The 26,418-nt window shown below is 26.9% G+C and overlaps 1 protein-coding gene and 1 long non-coding RNA gene across 2 annotated transcripts in view; one reads left to right on the forward strand and one right to left on the reverse strand.

The window, feature by feature from the left end:
* The window catches only part of LOC136076723 (usherin-like), a 765,758-nt gene that overhangs the window by 670,147 nt on the left and 69,193 nt on the right, over window positions 1-26,418 (reverse strand). The window lies entirely within an intron of this gene.
* Window positions 4,732-10,964, forward strand: LOC136076378 (uncharacterized). Its single transcript, XR_010636217.1, has 2 exons — window positions 4,732-4,943; window positions 10,914-10,964. It is a non-coding gene; the product is annotated as an uncharacterized LOC136076378 (long non-coding RNA).

Consider the following 26,418-nt stretch of genomic DNA (forward strand, 5'->3'; position numbering starts at 1 on the left):
ATGATATCTACAAATATTGCTATTTATGTAAATGGCAAACTTTATCAGTTTATGTTTATCAAGTTGATCACTTGTGCTTATGATCTCTTATGGTGATGATCTCTTATAAAAAATGTATGCATTGACTATTTTAGTCTTAAAGTTAATATTTTCTCTTGCTATTTGATATATTTGCGGATTGGTTTGGTTACATATTGTTCTTTCCTAATTTTTACAAATATATTGTAGATGTATGTTTTTGAAGTTCTATGTTTTTTTAAGGGTAGTTTTTGAACAAATGTTGATAGATTTTCGTGAACTTTTGATGGTTTCAAGAAAGAAGGATTTAAAATATGGTGCTAACCAAAAATTAATCATATACCCTATTTTTGTTCTTCCTAATGTTAGTCCTTTTGCAACTTTACTATCAGGAAACATATTAGGAAATAATTGGCTCATATTAGCAGAAGCATTGTTTGACAATCCATATATAACATTTGCAAGAGCCCATTTAATTTCAAATCTTGTTTCTTCATTAGAAGCAACAACAAGTTCTAAAGTTCTTTGACCTACTGCCAGGGGTACTGTTGGTTTAATAGTAGAATTTTTTACAACATATTTGAAAAAGTGACTTCTGTATATACCTAAAACATTAACTTGGTGCTTTTTACCTTCATTATGACTCTTAACTGCCTGAACTCCCATATTTGACAAGTTAAAGATTTTGCAGCAACTGCTACATCTAGTAAATTTATGGTCATTAGTCTTTACAAGCCAGTGTTTATACTCTGGGTGAGTAAGCCAAATATTTGAAAAAAATGTTTGATCCATTTTATTTATTATTGTAACTCTAAAAAAATGCATTCTTCTTACAACCATATTATATATATACAGATAAAATGATTACATATTATAAAATTCAACATAATACATTTTTATATTATTTTATTTAGGGTCTATCCATAAAGAACATAACGCAAATAGGGTTTTGGTCAAGATAGAAAGGGAATAAAAGCACATGGGAAAGGAAGGGAGTTATCATAAAAGGATGTCGCTTTCTTAGTTTTTTATTTCAATGTTTTTATGAAGTTATTTTGAGATAATATTTTTAATTTTATTTTTCAAAAGTGTGGCAACAGTCTCAAACATCATTTTAAAATTAAACCAAACCAAATTTAAAATAAATTGTATAATCTTACAAAAAATTACTAGATAGATACGTTCTAAACACGTTCCTCCTATGCTGGATGTACTATTGAGTTCCTTTGCAATTAAATAAATAAACAAAATTACAATATCAAATACTTAACTATACTTGTCTTTTTGTATTTTTTTGATTAAGATACTACTATATACAAATGAAATAGTAGTTTACAATTTCATATCATTTTTTGTTTTAATTCTAATAAACATTGATCTCGTGACTACCCATATGTATTTTAATACATAAAGTAATCACCAGGTTATTTTAAGAATAAAAACTTAAAAAAATTCTTTACCTTTGACAAATTAACGGCTTAAGTTAAATAGTCAATTAAATTTGTTAATTAAAAAAATTACGTTGCATTGTTTTAAATATGTATAATTTTAATGAAATAAAACAAATAAAACATATCGATAAGCAAGTAATAATATTGGGTCAGTTTTCAACATCGGTTTTCACCATGTCTAATAACATCTGTTCAACAACATCTGAAACTGTATTGGTGTCTATTAACATCTGTGCAAAAATATAAAAATATTACAGATATTAATTATCTTAGTAATTTAATAATAACGTTAATAATAATACAAAAATGATATTAATGCTATTAATAATAATTGCAGGTAATAATAATACAATATTGCAAATATTACAACTTTTCAATTATCTAAGTATAACTACAACTGTGCAATTACATCTGGGTATTTTATGGAGTTATTAACATCTTTTTAATTGTTAAAATATAATGCAATCAGTTCAGAAATTGAAGTCTTTTTAAACAATCAAGAGAAGTTAAGAAAAAGTTTCACTTTATAGAGGTAACTAATTAAAAGACAAAGGGTAATTACGCCATTAATTATAAACTGATGTAATTACATCTGGAAAAATATTAACTAATAATGTATAATTTTAGCCAGATGGTCCTATATGTACGATTTTTTGCAGAATATGGTAACGCCGATGGTGATGAAGTTATAAATAAAGAGTATGGTTTGACACTAATTTTGGACCGATCATCTGTTGAATTGGTTAGCAATTACAAAGATCTCATGAAAAAAGTGAGAAAGGTTGTGAAAATATTTAAAAACTCTCCTGTCAAAGATGATACATATTTACAAAAGTATATCCTACAAGAACACGGGAAAAAGCTTAAGTTGAATTTTGATTGTAAAACTAGGTGGAACATACTGTTCGATATGTTAGAAATATTTCATAGACTAAAAGTGTTTATTAAAAAATCCTTAATAAATGTTGGGTCAGAAATTCGTTTCACCCAAGAAGAATAGTCCCAAACCAATGACTTAATTATTTGCCTGGCACCACTAAAACTTGGTCTCGAACTATTATGCAGGAGAGAATTGAATCTTGTCACTGCGGAAACAACTTTTCAATTTATGTTAGATAAATTACAAAAACAATCATCACTTTTGAGAATAGATTTAGCCGCGGCACTTCGTGAGAGGTTTACACAACGTCGTAATAAAAATTTAAATGGACTAGTACTACTAGTTTACTTAAAAAATCCTAAAAAATATGAACAAGAAATTAAAAAAAATGAAAATACCTTTTTAATGCCAAAAAAAACCGTATGCGTCAAGAAATAAAAAAAATTATTGATAAGAATTTTTACAATTGAAAGAAATGAAGTGAAAGAAAATGAACTCGAAGAAAAAGAAGCTGCAGATTCTATTAAAAATTCCTAAATACTTACTCCTACAATTCTATTGCTGAAAAAAGAATTGGAAAATCAAATACAGAAAGACAAGAAAAGCTGAACAAAAAATGTAAAGGAGATACCAAATTTAGATTCTTTAGACTTTGATAAATTGTTGAAGCAGGAAATGTCTGCCTATCAAAGTAACAAAGTAATAATAGGCAAGTTTCTAGATATAGCACATAATTACTTGATGACCATACCACCAACAAGCGTTGAGGCCGAGCGAGCTTTTTCAGCTGCTGGTTATATATGCAGTTCTTTAAGGAGTAGGTTAAGTGATAATACTTTAAGTAGGGTCTGTTTCTTAAGAGCACATTTCCTACAATGATTTTCTCATATTTGATATTTTAAAAAATAAATAAAGTTAATAGACGCTCTACATAAAGCTAAAAGATGTTCTACGTATTTTGGCTTATCTTTTTGTTCATTAAATGTTTAGAATTATATTGACTCATCTTATCAATTTAATAATTTGAGTATATTTTTTCTGAAATACTTGAAAGAAAAATACAGTTGTCATTTTGCCTTTTATAATGTGCATAAGAAATCTACCAATCCCACGCGGGATCCGAACAGAAATTAAACATTTCCGCGCGGATCCCGCGGGATTGAAAAGTGTGCGGGATTGCAATCCCTAATTTCAAGTAACTTTAAGGGTACCACAAGGTATCTTGTGGTACCCTTAAATCTTTGCTCCTCTTTTGTTTCTTATCTTCAATATCAATCTTTATGAAAATTTAACATCTAAAGTTGACGACTCAACTTACAATACTCTTGTATTGACAAAAAATCTGCACTTTTTGATTGCTTAGAACAAGCAGCTTGTTTTTAATCTGATCTCTCTTTTGTAACAACCTAAGGCTTGCTGTGGATTATGGATTTAAATTCTGGACTTGAAATCTGTAATTTTTGTTAGACAACAAAACTCATTTATCTACTGCAAAAAAATTTTGCAATAATGTTGGTATTCCTATATTGATGAATAACAACCCTCTTACTCTCAGACAATTTAAATGTGCACATTTTAAATGTAATGCGGTTGTGGTGTAGTAGTGGAGCGCTTGTATCATAAGCGAGAGGTACTGAGTTTGATCCCCACAACAACCCTGGTAGTACCGCGCTCAACTTGTTTCTCTGTGCAGTGGTTGTCAAGGTTCGTTTTTCGGAGTTATATAGTTGAGAGAGAGTTATAACCACAATTAAGTAGCCTCCTCGTTTGTAGTGATGTTTTCAGCCTTGGGGAGGTGAATTAACATTAAAAAAAATAATAATAATAAATTAGAGCCGCTTTATCTGCCAAGCTTGAACCACTCTCCCATTGTTGTAAGGTAGCATTTTTTTCTTTTTTCTACAAATACAATCATGGTCAATGCTCAAACAAGCTATTATCTCTATTACGATAAACCAAATCTCATTCTTGCTTGTTTCTTATTCAACAAGTTGCTTCCTTTTACTGTATCTGTCCCTTCATGCAATAAAAACTTTTATTAATCCATTTTTTTCCTTACACATCAAAAAAACCTTATTACTATTAGCCATCTTCATGTTTTTCTTTTACATACAACCTATAACTGTTCAAGTCTTCAGTTTTCAAGTCTTCTATTATTTTTACTTATTCTCTATTTTAAAGTAACTCCTACCTTAATAGTGGTTGCTTGCAATCTTGTTGAAAGTAAACTAGAGTATGAAAATATATAAATATATGCCAGTGTTTAATAAATAGTAAATTTAGGCATAAAATTATAATATATAAAGTATTATAAACTCTTTTCAAGCCCCAGCTATCAACCTCGGCTTAATCCTATGGTTAAGCCGGGGCCGGGTTTGAAAAATGTCTCATTTTAAGCCGGGCCCCCGTCACTTACTAGTCTGAGCTATGACCATGATAGTATTAGCTGAAAAGAGAAAGAGATACAATCTTACAATGATATAGGAGTGTTTCTAGAATAAAAGAATCTTTAATTACAGTCAAAACAGAATTAATTGCTATTCATACGAGTTTTTTAAACAAACACATTTTCTATCTAAAACCTGAGTAATTGAGTGAGTTTTTTTCTTCCTTTAAAAAATTGTTAGCTGTTATAAATTTTTTTCTGAAGCAAAGAGTAATTCTAATTTTTTCATTTGCTCTTTACTTAGTGTAAGGAATAATAATAAGGAATAATAAGAGCTATTTATTCATCAATGCAAAGGTATTCTATATGTATTTTGTTCAATTCCACTATTAGCAATACTATTATTATTCTCTATGTTAGTTCTATATATGAGGTAACCAAATAATTGGTTAACATTCTACACAACTCTGGACACTCATTATTAATATAGATGTTTATATTCTTGAAATGTTCCTCTGTTCTTTCTTTCTTCATCTTATCAACCAATAAACATTCTGTATTCAATTTCTTTTTTTTTTAATACACGGTTCTTTGTTGCCAGCATTCTAAACTTTTTAAACTATATCTTTTAATGTTTGTGAAAGTATAAACTCATATCCATTTATTTTTTTGAAAATATTTTCCTTTCAGACTTTTTTACATTTCCATGCATTTTCACCCATTATCAAACTCTTGTGAATTAAATTATAGTTCTTTGTTTTTAAAAACCTTTGTTTTTAAAAACAGCTTTATCAGTTTTAATCAATTGTACAAAAAAATCAATTTTGATTTTATATTTTTATTTTCCTCAATTAAACTTAGTTTACTTTTGCTGAAACACAAACAAAACAAAATCAAATAAATAGGAAAACAAATTTGTTTCTTATTTTTAACAAAAATTTAAAATTTAAATATTTTAATGAAAAAATGATCATTGTTTAACTTTTTAAAATTACGTAAATAAAAAAAACCTGCCTCAGTTCCCCTTATGATATTATAAAAGAAAAATTGTTAAATACTTTTAAAATGTACGACACAGTAGAAATAAGTTGGCCCTTGACAAAACTTAAAATTTAATTCTGGTTCTTTGTTTTTAAAATAATGCAATATTGCATCAAAATTCTTTATTGTTTTTGTCATTATTGCTTTATTTTATTTAAAAACTTTTTTTTTATTGGTTGGCAACATTCGATCTAGGTATCTATGGTGGCCTTATAGTTTGTATGGTTTTGTTGTTTTTATAATTTAATATATATTTCTATACCTTATCGACTTGTGTTTATTTATCCGATAAGTACCAATTTTAGCAACTTGTTGTGTTTTTAATAAAGTTTTATCTAACAGCATTTATCCCATTACTATTATTTTTATTTGAGTATTTTGTGGTTTTCTATTAGAATTTTTATTATTTTGTATTATCATTTACATTTTAGTTTATTGTTTTTTATATAGATCTATAATTTTATATATATCTATATATTTTTATATATATCTATATATTTATATATATCTATATATTTTTATATAATATTGTATATATCTCTATATTATTATATATATCTATATATTTTATATATATATCTATAATTTTTGTTATATAAAAAATATTTTATTTGTATTTTATATATTTATCTATTATATATATATTATCTATTATATATATATATATATATACATATATATATATATGTATATATATATATATATATATATATATATATATATATATATATACATATATATATATATATATATATATATATATATATATATATATATATTTTATTTTATTTTAAATTTGCTATCTTATTTGGTATTGAATTAACATCTCTCACTATCAATATTATTTCTTCAAAAATATTAATGCTTTTCAAACTTGGGTGAAGTTAGGGTTTCGGCTGTTGCAGTGAAGTCCTTTTTTACTACAGTATGGAGAAGGTGTAAATTGCGGGGTAAAGCATAAATGGCCATGATGTTTATCGAACAGGATAAACTAGGTATTGGTGCTGAGCCTCTTTGAAATGCCGGTTATAATAAACGCGATTCTTAAGAGATGTTTATTACCACCACTACATAAACTATGATTACACATAAGCAATAATGTTTTTTCTTTATCTTATACCTCCTATCATTTTATATTTATACATTTTAAATATTTATTTGAAGCATGTTAAACATTTGTATTTACTGTAAATTTATGGTTACTTATGTGTCCTGTTTTGATTTTATTACATATTTTATTACATGGAGCAACCATAGTAATGTCTGTACAATGGATTTTTGCACCGTACCCACAAATAAAAAGAAAGAAAAAAAAAGAAAAAAAAACAACATTTATGCATAGTCTAGTAACAAATGTTAAAGAAAAAAACTAAAACATTTTTTCTTGTACAAATTAAACAATAAAGTTGTTAATATTGCTTCTATACATATTTACAATATATTATATATTTATGTATTATTTATTATTATCTCTATTAATTCATATTAACATTGGAAATTAGGTAATATAAAATAAATAATTTCAGACATGCATCAAATGCAGTAAATACATTTATTCAAGAGACCATTTTATTCTTTTATTTAACTTATTCCGTCATTACAAAATTTATTAATCAAATAATATATTTTACAAATAGATAACAATTTATTTTCCTATTTATTATATAAGTTTTGAGAAAAAAATGTCAAATATAGCAAAAATATTTTTAAAAATGAAAATACGTACAAAACAAATAAATGTATGAAAAAAAATTAACAAAATTTCTTGTAGTACTAGCGTACATAGCAAATTAGTTTCTTAATTATATGAACTGATAAAAATTGTGAATAAATTGCATATCAAAACTTCCAATTGGTGTTAAAATTATTATAAAGTATGCTTTTTTCAACCATTTTTTTAACTTTAAAAAAAAGAATACAAAGATGTATAAAAATTTTATAAATTTTTTTTTTGTTTTATTTACTCTTTTCAATTATAAATTTTCTAGTTTATTTAAATAAACTTGATATTTTGTCACAATTTTGTTTCCTTATTTTAGAATTGATTTTTTTTTTAGTATTATTATTAGTTTTCTTAGTTTAGCTTTTTGCCACAAATTATTGAAACACTTTAAGTTAAAAGATGCAAACTGCCATGGTCAGTTTGTCTAAAAAAATTAACAAATTAACTCAGGACAGCATTTATCAGCTTCAGAAAGATTTATATAGGATGCTATTCACTTACTTATAGCTTTTGAACCCAAAATTAATTACCCCATTAAAATTACCCAGTTACTTGAGCTAGGTAAAGTTATCATGCTAAAGTGTTAGTTTGGTAAAGTTGGTAATATATTCTAATGATTACAAACTTTCACCTTATATAGGTGAATGTTTGTAATCATTCATCAAATGTTTGTTGAATGTTTGTAATCATTCAAAACATCACTCTAGCATGTTAACTTTACCTGCTAGGTAAAGTTAACATGCTAAAGTGTTAGTTTGGTAAAGTTGGTAATATATTCTAATGATTACAAACATTCACCTGATATGCTGCACGCTTCACATGTTCCTCACTTTGCACATATAGTATTTCAAGCTCTGTGCTTTACAGGTATCCCAAACAAGATTTAGCCATTGAATTTTAGGTGTGGGAGAATCAAATTAGGTGTGGGAGAATCAATATCAGTGCTTTGGGTGACCTTTCCTAAGCATATAAGCAAGTCTGACCTGGTTTCAAAAGAAAGAGATCCAAACTCAGAAAATGATGGGGGCTATGATGATATGGCTAATATCTCCTTGATCATGATGTCTAAAATTTTCATTAACCTTACGCATCCCATAATGAAACTCTGTTACAAGCCTACACACTTCTAGTCTTGAAATCATCCAACAACGTAATGCATGGTCATCTTATATAAAGCAAACAGCACCACTAACACCTTTAATTGCAGTGTTGCACTTTATGGCTCTAATAAATGGGTATTGCTGAAAATTTTTGTGCAGATTTTTAAACTGTAAACTTATCCTTCATGAATGCAGTTAAAGTTGATGAACTAAGTTGCAAAAGTCAAACCATGTGTCTTTCAAAGGTGCCCAAATGATCATTTAAAACAATGAATTCAATCAAATAAAAATTATGGTACCATTTTTGTCAAACTATCTAAGTATAGATCAAAATTAGAAGTAGGCTTGACTTAGGTAAACAGAATGAGCTGGATTTCCTTGATTTTACTCAATATGCAAACTGTGAATGAATCCTTTGCATGGTGCATCAGCTTATGAAAAGCATTAAACCTCATCGTTTAGTAAACCACAATTTGACTCATATGCCTGATACAGTAATATATGATGTGCAGAAACAGAAAACTCATGTTTATATCAACAATCCTTTAAATGGGATGAGGACAATGTGCATCAACAGTGCCTTATGTTACAATTCCAGCTGCAACCTGTTTTTTAATGCTGAACCCTGTTTTTTGAGATCCCTGTTCAGGATTAATAATCATTTTAATTTTAATCGATGTATAATCATTTATACTAATTTAAAAAAAGATAATTTAAAATTAATAGTTTAGTATTAAATATGTATTTTAATATTAAACATAATTTTACTATATTTTAATATTTATTTTATTTATTTATTTAATAGTTTTAATTTTTTTTTTAAATCCTTTTTTTTTAAATAGTTTCTTTAAAACCAAAGTAGCCAAAAATTACACTGTTTTTAGATTTTTGAAAAAACTTGAATTTTGTAATAAAGGAAATAAAACAATTTTTTTTTATTAAAACCTCAATAAAGTGTTATTGAGAAATTTTTTTCAAACATATAAAGGGGACCAAGGGAGGTGCAATTTCTTTGCCCACAGGATTTTTAAAAAAATGAAAAAAAACAAATACTTAATAACCAAAAAAAAATGTATATAAAGTTACAATAACATTATATTGAATGTTTATTTTTTTAATTATTTTTTGTAACCTTCTGTTTATATTATTTAAATTTAAATCAAATATGTTGTATGTACGACCTGATATTGTTGTGGGTGCAGAAATTATACATATAACATCAAAGTTAAGCACTTATTATTTTTCATTGGTCAAAAAAAGTGTTTATGTGGGTGTATGAATCTGACTTTAATATCAAGTTCACTTCAGCACATCTTCAGCAATTCCTATCCACCAAAATTCATCAAAAAAAAATATGCAGTATAGTTCATGTTTTTATTGTTAAATAAAATCTTTATTATTTTTGTTATTTGGAATAATTTCATGTATTCACTTTTTTTTTTCTATAACTTGTTATGTTTGAACTAAAAAGAATAAAATAATGACTATTGTTGTTCCAGGAACTGTTCTATCATCTAAATATCTTTCTTTAAATGTGTTCGAGTTTGGTCAATTTCCTTTAAAAGTAACTTAAAAGTAACTCTATCCAAAAGTAACAAATGCCTGTTATTTTGGCTTTACAAAAAGAGTAGATTAACATCCAAATCTGTTTATTTTATAATTAATATCTAAATCCTGTCCGTTAGTTACTTGTTTTATTCTTGATAAATTACTATTTTAACAGTCGCACAAATCACAGGAAGATTTGCCATAGCTGCTTGCAAAAAAATACTCATTCAGCATTTAAATCAAAGCCTATAATGTGATGAGAAAAATTGATTAAGTTTTGAAAGTTTTTAAGTTGTGTAGCACAGCCATCAGACAAATACTTCCCACATGTTACATCTAAGAGGTTTTCTTTGGTATATCTAGTTAAATCTTCTTAAATATTGTTAACAAATCATGTGTCATGATTAAATTCTCCTTAAAGTTAAAAAAAAAAGATTTTTGTTTGAGAAATGTTTTTTTCTTAAAAATAAATTACTATTGTAAAAAGTGAACACTGACTTTTTGCTCTAATGATAATCAAAAATTAAACATTTAAAAAACTGTTTGGACTAATTATTGTGGACTAAATATTGTGTCTTTTTTCATCAATTATTTTATGTCTTGTTTTATTAAATATTTAATTTCTTCATTAAATATTTTATGCTTTGTTTCATAAAATATTATGAATCTGTAATAAAATATATACATGTATTTATCTTTATTACATATAATACATTTGGAAATATTGTTATTGCTATGTTGTTGTATACTAAAATTAAATTTTTAGGTTAGTGAAGGTAGAGCATTGTATAATCTTGGAAACATTTACCATGCAAAAGGTAAACATTTAGGAAGAATCAGAAATTGTGATCCTGGAGATTATCCCAAAGATGTTCAGCAAGCTTTGGAAAGAGCTATAGACTTTTATGAGTAAATATATTTATTTTTACAACTTTGTTTAATGGATCCTTATGTAAATTGTCTACCATGTTTATTATTTGCATATTGCGTTTGACTTGCATATTGGTTTTATTGATTTGGATATGAATTTTTTTTGGAAACCTAACTATAAAGTTTTGAAAAAAACGTTTCAGTTTCAAACGCAGTAAAAAATTATATTATATAATAAAAAAAACTAGTTTTTTGTTATTTTAATTCATTCTTTCTTCAGGATAAATGAATTAAAAAGTAATTACCTTGACTCGTTTAATGTTTAAAACTGTCATTTAGTTATTACCCGAACAATAAATTAAAAAAATGAATTAAAACTTATTATGAAACTCTTTTTAAATAAAATGAAAAATTTTTGATTTAAAGTAAACTTTTGCTTTTTTTGCTTTTTGTGACACATTTTAAATTTGATAGAATATCTTTAATAGTGATTTCTATTTGGTATATCTGTTTGTTATATACTTTTCATATTATTTATTATTTATTTACATTGGCTGCATTCAATAATTATTAGGCAAAAGCAGAAAATGAAGTCAAGCCAATAGTGTAAACTTTTTCAAAAAAATGTATATAAAACAGAGAGTAATTTATCATTCTTTTTTCAAAGTCTCAAATTTTTATTTTAAAACTTTGAAAGCAGAATGATCCAGATAATAACAATCCCTAAACTAAACTCTTGTATGAATTCATCATCAAATTAGATCTTTCCCACATTACATCATCAATACAACAAATCAATATTGTCATCATCATCATCATCATCGTCTTCATCATCCTCATCATCATCATCATCAAAATAACAAAATAGCAATCCTCCCATTATATCATCATCACGTTATATCATCACAATATATGAACATAATTTATCATAATGAAGCCTGTTTTTAATTTAAATCTCTATAATTTAAAGCTTTACTTTAAATTATAGAGCTTTGTGTATTTTTCAATCTAGAGCTAATCTAGCTATAGTAAGCAGTCTAGGTGATCAAGCCGCTGAAGGTCGTGCTTTTGGCAATCTTGGAAACACTCATTATCTTCTTAATAATTTTGAAAAAGCTGTGCAATTTCATGAAGAGGTAAATCATATTTAAATTTTTTATTATTTAATTGATGATTTTGAATTTTTTAAAAGTCCTAAGTACCAAGTATAACGTTGTGTACATAATCTTTAAAAATAAGTTTCATAATAATACAACTTTCCAGAACAAACTATTTTTCAAGATATTACCAAAACTTGTGTTTTTCTTGGAGAATTTAAAATAGCTGTAGAATAATACAAGTAAGATAATTTCAAACAAAAGTTTTTCAGAGGACCTATAAATTTTATTTCAACATTTTAATTGTTTTTTACTTGTATTTGTCTTATAATATATAATTTATTTAACCATTTTTAACGAAAGAAAAGCTGTAGATCCTTTTAATTTGCTAACAATATTTTCCGCAACACTTTTAAAAAGTTAGATAATTGCTTTGTTGGCTTTCAGGCTTTTTATTTTTTCAGCTTCCAGTTTTAAGCTTCTTTTTTTTTTTTTTTTAGTTAGGCTTAGGTTTTTGTTTTTTTATCTAGTTTTTCAGCTTACATGTTTCAGGTTTTTTTCTTTCTAGCTTCAATCTTTCAGGTGTTTTTTTTTCCAGCTTCTAGGTCTTTTTTTTTTATTTCTTGGATTCAAATTTTTTTTCCGAATTCCCGATTTTTTTTTTTTTTTTTAGCTTTCATCTTTCAGAAATTTTTTTTTTGTTACTAGCTTTCAGCTCTCAAGATTTTTTTTTCCATCTTACATGGTTTCTTTTTTCCAACTTCCATCTTTCTTGGTTCTTTTTTCCAGTTTCAGAATTTTATTTTTTTAGTTTTAAGCTTTTAATTTCTTATTTTTTTAGTTTTAAGCTTTTTTTTAAGGTTTTTTTTTTTTCTTCCTCCAGCTTTCAAGATTTTTTTTTTTTTTTTTTGAGCTTTTAGCTTTTAAGGGTTTTTAATTCATCTTTTATGATTTTTCTTTCCACCTTCTAGCTTCCATAAATTTTTTTTTTTTTTTTTACGTTATCCAGCCTTCAGGCTTCTTTTTTTTCCAGTCAGGCCTTTTTCTTTGTTTACAGCTCCCGGGTACCCTTTAGGTGACCTAAGACCTTATATTATGTCCCATAAAATTTTTGTTTTGTTTTTGAAAGTAGTCCATGTGCACATTCTAAAACTATCCAAATTTAAATCATTTTTATAATCTAGGGTAAAATGACGATAGGTTTACAGGAATATGATGACTTAATAGAATCATCTTTTGAATTGTAATCAGAAAATTCTAAATAAAATAGTTTTTTTTTAGAAAAATACTACATTTAACTAAAGGGTAATTCCGCATCAAATCACCCAATATTTAGAAAACTTTGAATCATGAGTCATCAAATTTTTTAAAAAGAAAAGTTAATATATAAAATTTTAGCTAAAAATGTTTAGCGGTTGACAAGATACTGCAATTTTAATACTGACCTGGTTTCCTAAAATGACCCGGTTTTCATAACACTCTGAAAAAATATTTTTCTTAACATAATAAGAAATAGGAAATGGCAAAAACATGAAAATAAACATATATAATGTTTTTTGATGCTGAATTCAATAAATGTACTTAAAATGCTAAAATATAAAAGGAACATGCTTAAAAATTAATAAAACAACTAGTTTCTATAAAACAACTTTGGGGACCAATATTTCAAAACACCCCCATCAAAAACTTTTTTTGTTGCTGTTAATAGTTTCAGCTGTTTATAATCTTACTAGGCACAAAAAATCTAACTGGAAAAAATGACTGAAACATACGGAACTTTAATTTCAAAGATGTATCAAATTTTCAATAAGCTATTTTAAAAAACTTTCAAATAGAATTTTGTAAAATATTATATTTAGTTAAAAGACTCCTTTAAAAAAAAAACAATTTTGTTATATTTAAGGAAGTCTTAATTATATGATAACTTAGTTATTTGAACTTAACAACTGAAAAAAACATCCTGTTTTGTTTTATATAAAAACTGAATTAGTGTGATATTGATGTGCATTTGTTTTTAAAATTTTGACAACTTTTGTAAAAGTTTATAATAACTCGTTTATAAAAAGTTCTGTTAAAAAACAGCATTCGTAAATTTTATTTAAATTTTAACAAATCAACAATTTGATATATATATAAATTGTATATATATATAAATATATCTATAAAGAAAATTAACAATATCTATCAGTGTAAAAAACTAAACGACACTGGGATTCTGAAAAGGTTTGAATTATTTCTATATTAAATTTTTTTTTTTACTAAAAATTAGGTAGGAAAAAAGAATTCTCTTTTTTTTAGGAAATACATTCATACAAAGTAGTTTATTATAAGATGTGTTCTATTGGGTTAATGACATCAGATGCATGCAAAGGCCAACAAGATGTTATTGGAACTTTAAGCAACGAACAAAAAAAAGCTATATCATTACGCTGTAACATTGAACTATCAAACTTAACAATATTATGTGAAAAACATGCTACAAATTATTTGAAAATGTATCCTATATGGCAGAAAGCATGCTGTGATCCATTTAAAAAACATGCAAAGAAAATTACAAGTAAGTAAAAGTGGAATTTTAGTATTTTAATATATATATTTTTTTAACTTGTGTTTTCCAAAACATAAACAGTGTTTTAAACAATTGTGCAGAAAAGCTATATACAACTAGACATACAATTATACTATATACAAAATTCATAAAGCTATATGCAATTATATATAGAATTCAATTACTTTTAGAAAATCTTAGAGTAGTTACGATAAATGAGTCACAAGACATGATGAGAAGTAGCTTAAATATTGCTCCTGGGAAGAAACTTTGCAAACCCTATAAGCAAAAGATTGCCAAAAAAGCAGATCTTAAAGAAAAGAAGCAAAGTCAGGGTGAACAAGATGAAGATTTTCTAATATCATCATTCAAATCAAAAAGACAGGAGATCAATAAAGAACTTGAAAATTTTAATATATCTCCTCTAAAATCTCATTCAAAGTCATCAAAACATATACTCTCAGAAGGAAAGCGAAAAGTTGCGCGCATCAACGAAATGGTAAGAAACCTTACTAGAAAAACTGAAAGTCAATTCAATGTTCCCTCAAAACTGTATTATGAACCAAATGACATTAAAAAGAAGGCTGAAAACTTTGATGAAACTATGAGCTTGATAAAAGAAAAAATTCTATGTTCTGACAAAAGGACTATTGTTCAACTTCTAACACTGGCACCCCCAAGTTGGTCAATATTAGAAGTACAAAATAACTTTGCTGTTACAGAATACCAAGCAAAAAAGGCTAGACAACTTTTTAATAAAAAAGGATTGTTGGCTATCTCACCTTTGTATATAGGGAAAGTCTTACAAAAAGAAATAGAAGATTCTGTTAAACTTTTTTATGATTTAAGTGATTTATGTAGAACTATGCCTGGAAAAAAAGATTATGTTAGCATTCAAAAGAACGTCCATAAACAAAAAAAACTGCTTTTGTGTAATTTAAAGGAACTATATTTATTATACAAAGAAAACAATCCAGAAATACAAATAAGTTACTCAAAATTTGCTTCACTTAGACCAAAGTGGTGCATTTTGCCAGGTGCAAGTGGTACACATTCTGTTTGTGTTTGTTCTTATCACCAAAATGCCATATTGCTAGTAGATGCTTTAAATATTGGACTAAAGTATAAAGACTTACTTTCAAAAACCGTTTGCTCAGTAGAAAACAAAGAATGCATGCTTGCACAGTGTGATGATTGTCTTGGTAAAGAACCCCTCACCAAATATTTGTATGAGATTTTTGGAGAATACGAAGATGATTTTGAGATGCACTACAAGCAATGGCAAACTACTGATCGTGCAACACTATTAAGTTTAACAGCTGATGTTCCAACGTTTGTTGAACTATTAGCATCTTGTTTTGAAAAGCTACAAGCTTTTTCTTGTATTGCTGACTCTCAATCACAGTACCTTAACCAACTGAAACAATATATGGATCAATCAAACATTATCATTATTGGCGACTTTACTGAAAATTATGCTTTTGTTGTCCAAGATGAAATACAGAGCTATCATTGGAACACCCAACAATGTTCTTTACATCCATTAGTCATATACTATAAAGATGATAAAGGTGAACTGAAACATATTTCTTACTGTTTATATCAGATGACATTATACATGATGTAACTTATGTGTACAAAATATTCCAACTAATCAAACCAATATTAAAAATAAAATTTTCAAATCTGTCCAACTTACATTTATTCACTGATGATTGCGCAGGACTGTACAAAAATTGTAAGAGTTTTTACAATCTATGCCAACCAGAGAGCGAATTTTGCCTTAAAATTGAATGGAACTTTTTTGCCACGTCCCACGGAAAGTCACCATGCGATGGGATTGGTGGTACTGTAAAAAGATTAACAGCACAAGAAAGTTTAAAACGACCGTACAGAAACCAAATTCTCACATCAGAAGCTATGTATGAATTTTGTATTGATAAAATCAAAGTTGTTAACTTCATTTACATAAAGGGATTGGACTTACAATTGCAACGTGAAGAGCTTTCATCAATTTATACATCTTGGAGATAACAAGGTTGGGGCAAAGAGGTATAGTACAGACACTAATTATACAATAATCCACAATATTAAAAAGAAACAAGACATATCTCAACTTGATACTGTCACTTTAGGTTGTTATGTCGCTGTAGTCTGTGATGATAAGTGGTGGATCGGCATTGTAACTAAAACCAACTTAGAAGAAGTTGATGTTAAAGTTAAGTTTCTTCATCCAAATGGTCCATCAATCTGTTTTAACTGGCCTGAAAGAGACGACTACTGTTTTATTCCAAACACCAACATATTGAAAAAACTATCTGTTCCACAAGCTTGCTCTAGTTCTGGTAGAAACTATGTGTTTGAAAATGCTGAAATAGAGGAAGTACAAGTAAAATGGGATCAATATTGTAAACTATTACAAACACAGTCAAAATAACTTTCATCTTTGATACCTTTAAAAATCTTGTATATTTAAGTAACTTTTTAAATTATGATTAACTTTATTTTAGTTACAAATATTTTTTGGGAATTTCTTGAAAAAGTAATACATCTTTGAAATTAAAGTTCCGTATGTTTTAGTTGTTTTTCCAGTTAGATTTTTTGTGCCTAGTAAGATTATAAACAGCTGAAAATATAAACAGCAATAAAAAAAAATTTTTTAATGGGGGTGTTTTGAGATATTGGGCCCCAAAGTTGGTTTATAGAAACTAGTTGTTTTATTAATTTTTATGCATGTTCTTTTTATATTTGAGCATTTTAAGTACATTTATTGAATTCAGCATTAAAAAAACATTATATATGTTCATTTTCATGTTTTTGCCATTTTTATTTCTTATTATTTTAAGGAAAATATTTTTTTCAGAGTGTTATGAAAACCGAGTCATTTTGGGAAACCATGTCAGTAATAAAATTGCAGTATCTTGTCAACCGCTAAACTTTTTTAGCTGAAATTTTGCATGCAATATTTTTTTATAATTAGGAATAATGTGTCAAAATATAACCCAAAAGGAAGACACATGGTTCAATGGACTGGGTGATTTGATGTGGAATTGCCCTAAAGTTATAAAATAAATACTTTTTATTCATATGTAACTCTTTAACTATAAATGCCATTTATTGTACACACAGACAGCTCTTTGCAAGACTTCATTAAAATTGGCCTTGTGTTGTCCTACCTTGTATATTTCCCAAAATTGTTTGAGACTCTGATTCTAATGTTTTCTCAGTCCAATACCCTAAACCTTTATTCAAAATACTTAATATTAATATTTTCATACGTAAAAATTTAAAAAGTTTTCAGTTATTTTTCTAAATATGCCATGAAACCAAATCAAAAGTTCTTCCTTTCATAACAATAAATTCTTTAACATAATGCTTAACTATATGAACTTTCAGAGAAATGTTTAAATCAAGATCTATGAAACTTTGTGAAAATTCTTTAATATAATCAGAGAAGTTTGGATTTAATGCTTTCCCAAAACACCCATAAAGTCGCTAAAGTCAATCAAAGCTTTCATATATTTTCCACCAATAATATTGTGCCCATACAGATAGATTCGAAAGTTTTGATTTATAAAAGCAAGATTAATTGTAGATAAATAACTAAGTACAAAATGAAACCCTTGATTAGTGTCCTCAAACAAGTTTTTTTCAATTAGTTTGAGAATTTTGTCTACTATGCCAACCAAAGTGTAAGCCTGGTATATTGACTAGTTCCAAGATCTTCTTTGTTACATTTACAGTGAATAAAAGAGGATTTGCAATGTTTCCTCCAGCAGCCATCTATTTGTTATACAACTCACACAGAGAAATTAGGAAATATGCTCTCAGCATATTTGGTGATTCTGTTTCACAAAATGGACAAGAATGCTTCGAAACACTAAATAATAACAAAACAACTTTAAATCCAACAATGATGATTTAATTTAAATTATCAATTTTCAAGTTTATAAAAAAAAAATGTAGCATAAAATAATTATTATAATAAGTTGTAATAGACAATCTATACCTTGTATGAAGTTTGCTCTGTAGTTGTTTCAGTTTTGAATGTGAAAAGTAAGGTGTTTTCGGTTCAACTACACCAATAGAAACAACAAACTTCTTAGGGTTAAATGTTTTTATTTTGATTTTGAGGTCATGGGTTACTAAATTGTTGATTGTGGTTGATAAATTTTTCCTTTTGTTACAAGTTAGCTGGATTGTACAATATGCGTCGAATTCCTTTGCTAAGAAAGGATGTTTACTACCGTTTCCTATTTGTTGAAAACAACTTCTGCAAAGAACAAAATTTTCATTGGTTGTTGAAAGATCCAAATTACTGCAACTATGATCTATATCTGTATTAGTTTCACCTGATACCATTGGTGGAAGTGTTGCTATTTCAGTACCATTTATACGCCCATTAACACAAATAAAACACTCAAATTTCCCACCTTGAATAACTCTATTATCAGGACCTAAAGGTAATAAGAAGCTATTTTTTTAGTTCAAACACAATATTGTCTCTAAGCAGAACAATCTATAATATAATTGCTACAGAAACGTCCAATGTTTAACGTTTAATGTCGTTTCATTAGTTACTAGGCTTTGAAAGAGCGTGTTCTCCTAATGCACGCGGTCATTGGAGAAAGATCGCTTAGGCAAGTTAAAATTTTTTTCCTTTTGGAATTTAATTATTAGTTTAAATATATTACATAGAGAATCATACTAAGATGAATAATCATTGTTTAGATCATTATTATAATTGAAGTAAATATATAAAATAGTTATATATACATTTTTATTAGATAAAGTAGAAAGGATTTGAATTTTTATTAGATGAAGTAGAAAGGATTTTAATTTTTTAAGTCGTTTATATTTTGCTTGTTTTAGTTTTTCTTTTAGAAGTTTTATTTTGATTTTTTTAGGAAAATAGGGGTATGGATTTTATTTAAAGTTATACTAATGCTATTTCCATAAAATGGTTATTACTACTTTGAAATTTTTGTGATGCTATTAATTATTTTTGTTCTTTTTTAGAAAATTTAGAAAAATTAAATCAAAATTTTGTGCCAACACTAACATGACATGTCACATGTTATTGTATGTAAAGGTTATATTTTGTTATGAAGGTTACAGTTCTTATGAATAAAAAAGAAGGTAAAGAGTATTGTTTGTAAATATATATTTTGTTTACTTTAAATCTTTTTAAATTTTCTCGCGTCATTTTGAAAAACTTTTGTTTGCACACGTTTATTGTTTGCATTTATGCTTTTTTGATATGTATGTGTATGTGGTAATAAGTGCTTTATAGTTGTTTTATTAATGTGTTTTTATAATAATGTAAAGTGTTTTTTTATTGTTTGTGTATGTGTTAATATGTGTTATATAATTGTTTTCAAAAATGTGTTTGAATATATATATAAGATATATATTTAACCTTTTATACATATTTAAACACATTTATTGTGTTTAAAGTTGGTACATATGTTTATATTATGTTGTTTCCATGTTTTCAAAGTGCTATGACTTGTTAAACGTGTAGAGTTTAACAAGTCACAGTAACAAAATTTGTCAACTTTGCTAGCCAAGTGATGTACTTATAACAGAAGGTTACACAATAGTGTTTAATGTCAAAAAATACATAATAATATATTTTAATAACATTTTGCGTAATGTTGTTACTTATGTTTTGTTATATATGAATGTTATGTTACTTATGTTATGGTATATGCATACTATATTAACTTATAGTGTGTGCTATTGTTGTGTGTTGCTGTGATGTTATTTTTTTGTTATCTTTTGAGTGGATAGACATTTGGCTTACCGTCACGTTGGTGTCTGTAGTTAAAAACGATAAATAGGTAACTTTATTATTAAAAATCACTGCTTTTAATCTTTCACTAAAAGCCAAGATAAGTTATTTTGCCATTATACAATTATATATACATATATATTGCCATCTATACAATTATATATAAATATGCAATTTGTTTTATCTCAATTTGATTTTTTGTCTTTAGCGCTGTTTACTACATGATTTTGCTATAAATATTTTAGAATTATGATGTTCCAATTATTTTGTAAAAGCTAACATAAAATAATAATATTTTTCATCTACTACTCTAGTAAATCACAACAGCTTTTCTCTATAAGGTGCATTGATTTTCATTTTTTGTATGTAATGTTTTTCTTATTTATTTACTTATTCATTACATTTTTTGTTTTAGATTTTTTATTTATTTACTTATTCATTACATTTTTTTATTTTAGACTTTTTTTTCATTTTTCATGCTTTTTTTTTCATTTTTTGTATGTAATGTTTTTCTTATTTATTTACTTATTTGTAGCATTTTGTTTTTTAGACGTATCAGATGATGTATTTAGTGGTATAGAAGAACAAAATATTATATAGTTTTGTGAACTTTTTAAAATTCACAATTTTAAAAAATTTTACCAATAATTTTTTTGACGAAATAATATTTAAGTTTCCAAAAAAGGGTTTACAACGTTTGTTTTTTTTAATTTTTTTGTGTTGGCAGTACGTTTATTATTAGAATTACATGTTTTTAATATTTTTTTTATTATTATTTGCTAATTTTTTTTCAAACATCTTATCATTATATTTTTTTAAAGTCATAAGAATATTTCATAATTTATTTTAAATGACGCTTTGTTATATATAAAAATTAATTGTGTGTGCTATTTAGAGTAGAAAAAAAGTTATTTAGGAAAGGTTACAATCTTCAGGACTCGTTTAAGATTTTTTGTTACTACTTTTAATCAAAAGTGTGAAGTTTAAATGGATGATATTAGGCTAGAAGCAGATATTAGTTTAGGAAATAGAAATGTTAATAGGCTAGTTAATCGTCGCAGAAATAAAAGAGATTAGGTGAGATGAAATTAATAATCAACAAAATTAGGTGAGAGGAAATTAATAATCAATCAAATAATTCGAACCCAAATGAGGAGAGCTTGGTTAGGCAAGTTGAAAATAATTGTTGCAGAAATGTTAGAGATAGGCTTATGCGAGATGGAATTAATAATTGACAAAATGCTATAATCGCTACTTGATACAAAATAATTCATTGTATTGCAAGAAGTATAAAAATATATATATATATATATATATAAACAATTTTAAAATGTATACTACAAAATAGAGTGCTCAATGTTCTTTAAAGAACAGATCAATTTTCTACTAATTTATATATATATATATATATATATATATATATATATATATATATATATATATGTATTTATATATATATATATATATATATATATATATATATATATATATATATATATATATATATATTTATATATATATTTATTTATGTATAACCTATTGTAAAATATATAGAATGACTTTATTTCTATAGCATTTATTTTCTTGATATAAACTTTAAAGCTGCGAAAACCTACATTTTATTGCAAAAAGTGTTTATTTTAATCCACATGAGGTTTTTACACATCACAATTCGATTTTCAATGTCATTATCATTTTTTTTGAATTATTATCAGCATTCTATTAAAAGGCAATTGTTTGTTTGTTTGTTTTGCTGAGAACTAGAGTTGTTGCGAACAAGAGTAGTCAATGTAGTAATGTCGAACACAAAATTTATTAAAATATCGAAATGGTTTACAAAAGTAGCACAGAACGTCGAACAAAAATTTATATTATTTTTAATTTTATATATTATTTAAATAGTTTATATATTTTTTTACTTATTAAAGGTATTTTATATTCATCGATCTACCAGGAATATTTTGTAAAACTTTAATATTGCAAACTTAGCGTACTTTTTTAAAAGTACGCTCATTTTTCAGATGTTAAATGTTACACATAATAGATACCGTTTTTATGTTATCCGATATTAATTTACTTTTTATAAATTCTTTTCAACCATCTTTTGTAGGCCAAATGAACAAGAGGAACCTGCAATATCAAAAAACTTGGAGAAACCTTGTAATTCACAACAGTGTTCAGCGGAAACTATTTAGAATTTAAACCAACCTTACCAGCCTAGAAATTTTAACTTTCCATCAAGTACATTTGGAAAGGATCCAAAGTAAAGATCATTTAACCGATACTGGTTCAATCGATTCCCATGGCTACACTACAGCCAAGATAGAGGTGCTGCTTTTTGTTTTACCTGCATAACTGCTTTAAGTAAAAACATGATTTCATCGGCAAAAGCTGAAAAAATCTTTACTTCAACCGGTTATTGAAACTGGAAAAAAGCACTTGAGTCTGCAAGAGGTTTTTCAAAGCACGAGTGTAGTGATGCCCATAAAGAAGCAACCGAGCGTTTGATTACTGGACCTGAAAAATGTAAGGATATTGCAGAGCTTCTTGACACCTAATTGGCTAAAAGTAAAGAAACTAATCGAAAAATGCTGTTAAAGATTATTCAAAGTATAAGGTATTTGACCCGACAATCTTTGCCTCTTAGAGGAAACTGGAACAATGACGAAAAATGTGAAATAAACTCCAACTTTTACCAGTTACTTTTACTTCGCAGCGAGGATGACAAAGAACTGACCTCGTGGCTTGAAAAGAAAACAAATCGTTTTGTTTCACCAGCAATACAAAATGAAATAATTGAAATTATGGCACTACACGTTTTGCGCAAGATTGTCAACAACATACAGTCAGCGACTATCTTTAGTGTTCTTTTAGATGAAAAGTTTTGAGCAGTAGTTTGTTTTCGGTGGGTTGATGATGATTTACAAGCACACGAAGAGTTCATTGGTATGCATCCGTTACCAAATACAACGTCCGAAGAAATTCTGCGTGTTCTCAAAGACATTCTCTTAAGAATGAATTTGAAATTGGATATGCACGTGGTCAGTGTTACGACAAAGCTACTTCTATGTCTGGTCCAATATCTGGAGTAGCAACTGAGATAAAGTTAATGAATAAAAAGTGTTTACACACGCATTGTTATGGCCATGCCTTAAATCTTGCAATTAGAGATGTCATCAAAAATATTTCCAGCCTCAATGAAACCTTTGGAACAGCATATGAAATTTGCAAACTTGTTAAAAAGTCACCTAAAAGAAATACCAAATTCGAAGTTATCCAAGAGTCAACAAAAAACAATTCAAAATCGATCCATAAATTTTTTCCAACAAGGTGGACAGTGCGAGGGGATGTTCTTGAATAGTTTCTAGAATCACGAGCTAATGGAACTTTGGAGATGGTCATTGCAGGATTTAAACAATACAAAGATGAAAGCAAGAATTCGGGAGTAAAGTTTGTAATGTCAACATTTGGCTTTATTTTTTGTTGCTATCTTGGTGAATGCCTGCTAAAACAAACCGACAATCTGAGTAAGGCACTCCAGCGTCAAGATATTTCAGCAGCGGAAGGACAAAATTTAGCATTTCAAGTTGTTAATGTTCTAGAAAAATCCCAAAGCAGCAAAATTTACGAGTTGTTTTGGGAACGTTTTATGAAATGAAAAATCCAGCTTGGTGTTGCTGATCCTAAACTTCAAAGAAAAAGAAAAATGCCAGAATATTTACAAAAAACCCTTAACCCACAAAAAAGTTATCGTTACCACGATTCACCTAAAGAACGTTACGGCCAATTGTATTTCGAATGTTTCGATCTTGTAATTAGCTTTATCAAACAGAGATTTGATCAACCTGATTATAAAATATATGTCGATTTTCAGAAAGTTCTTCTCAGGTCTATAAAAAACAAAAGCTGGGAAAATCATTTGCAATCAGTTTGTCGTTTTTACAACCAAGATATAAACCAATTTTTAGCTAAAACACATATTGCCCTTCTCCCAACCATTGTAAGTTTACGACACCAAAAAATTTACTTTCCAAGATCTTATCTTGTTTCTAAAGAGTTTGGATTACTCCAAAAAGGCTTTACTTACAGAAGTTCTAAAGATTGCAAAGCTGATTCTTATCATGCCAGCTACTAATTCTCTTAGTGAAAGGTCTTTATCCGCCTTGAAAAGAGTTAAAACCTATCTTCGATCAACAACAACAGATTCCCGTCTGAACAATTTGCTGGTTCTTCATACTCACAAGGAAGCAGTTGATAAAACTGATTTAGCCGAAATTGCGAATGCATTTATTAATAAATGTCAAACACGAATAAACCTTTTTGGTCAATTCCGTTAATTATGTTGTCAAGATATGCAATGCTTGACTCTTTAATCTTTGACTTTTTTAATATAACTTATAGATATTTAAAAGTATATGGTTTTAGATGGTCATTAAACTTTTTAAATTACTTCTCTGAACTCTGCAATAATTGTCCCTAAAAACTAATTTTAAAAGGTTTGTTTTAGTTATTATAAGTTATTACTTTCAAATTTGTTCTTGATCATAACTTTCCCCTCCCCCCCCCTCCTTTTTTTTTTTTTCCATCGAAGAAATCCCCGGGGCCCCCTCCTCCCCCAATATCAAAATTGCGTTTACGGATCTGATATATATATATATATATATATATATATATATATATATATATATATATATATATATATATATATATATATATATATATATAGGGCAAAGTGACCAATTAATGGCCACAATTTTTTTATAAAATGTCGTGTAGGATGTCTTAAACTAATGGTTAATTTTTTTTTTATACTGCTTTATTAATGACCAACGCCTACACCTTATACAAACCTTTTTTATTTTTAAAATATTTTTAATTCAGATAAAAATGTATTTAAACTGAGATTTTAATATTGTACCAATTATTGGCCGGGTAGACCAAATAATAGCCAGCAAATTAAAAAACGTTACCTTTTATGAGCCACTTACATTACCTAAAATCAATATATCTAAGAATGCTTATATACCAAAAAGTATAATTCAGACAGACGATTAAAGCCTAATAATGAACTAGGATCTACTTTAAAGAATTACAAACCAAGATAATTTTTTTATAAGTAAAATATTCTTTACTTCGCTTAAGTATATTATTTTGGTTGATATTAAACAAAAAAACTTAAACAGTTTTTATTTGTTATTCAAATAAAAAGATAGTCTATCAAAACGGAAATACAAAATAAGTTAAGAAACTTTTTAATTACTTTTATAGAAAATCAAGCATAAAACAAATTTTAAATAAAATAATAGCTTTAGCACATAGCTGTTATAAGATTTTTAATATATGTACAATAAGCTTTACAATAATATGTTAGAAGTTTTGATAATATTAAAATAAGAAGAAATTTTCACAATATATTGATAATGAATTTGATAATAATCTGTTGATAATAATCTATTTACATTTGCTCATTATCGATGGAGATAATTGCATTATCTGGTACTTTAATACAGATAATTTGATTATCTGAAGAGATATTGAATTCCAATATCTTAGGAGTTGAACTGAATTTTCTCATTCTAACTGAGCAAGCTTTTGTATCTCTTTCTCATGTTTTTGTTGTGCTTTATTTTCTTTTTCTTTTTGTTTTTTTAATTTTTCTCTTAAGCTGCTGCGACTTTCTTTTTTTTTTTCTCATCATCATTTACTTTAGATTGCATTGCTTCTTGAGAAGTTAATACAAAATATTTTTGAGCCTTTTTTCGATTTTCTTTTGACTTGATAGTATATATCTTTGGATAAGGCAAAATATCATTGTCACTATCATTATTTGAATGGTTTGTACACAACATAATTGTTGTCAGACTAGGCTGAACAATGGTTTTAATTGACATCTGATTACAATTATTAGTGGTTTTATTTGGAAAAATATTAGATTGCCCAGTTGTTTTATTTGGCACAGGAT

Source organism: Hydra vulgaris, chromosome 02, assembly GCF_038396675.1.
Source record: "Hydra vulgaris chromosome 02, alternate assembly HydraT2T_AEP".
In the NCBI taxonomy this organism is placed as follows: domain Eukaryota; kingdom Metazoa; phylum Cnidaria; class Hydrozoa; order Anthoathecata; family Hydridae; genus Hydra; species Hydra vulgaris.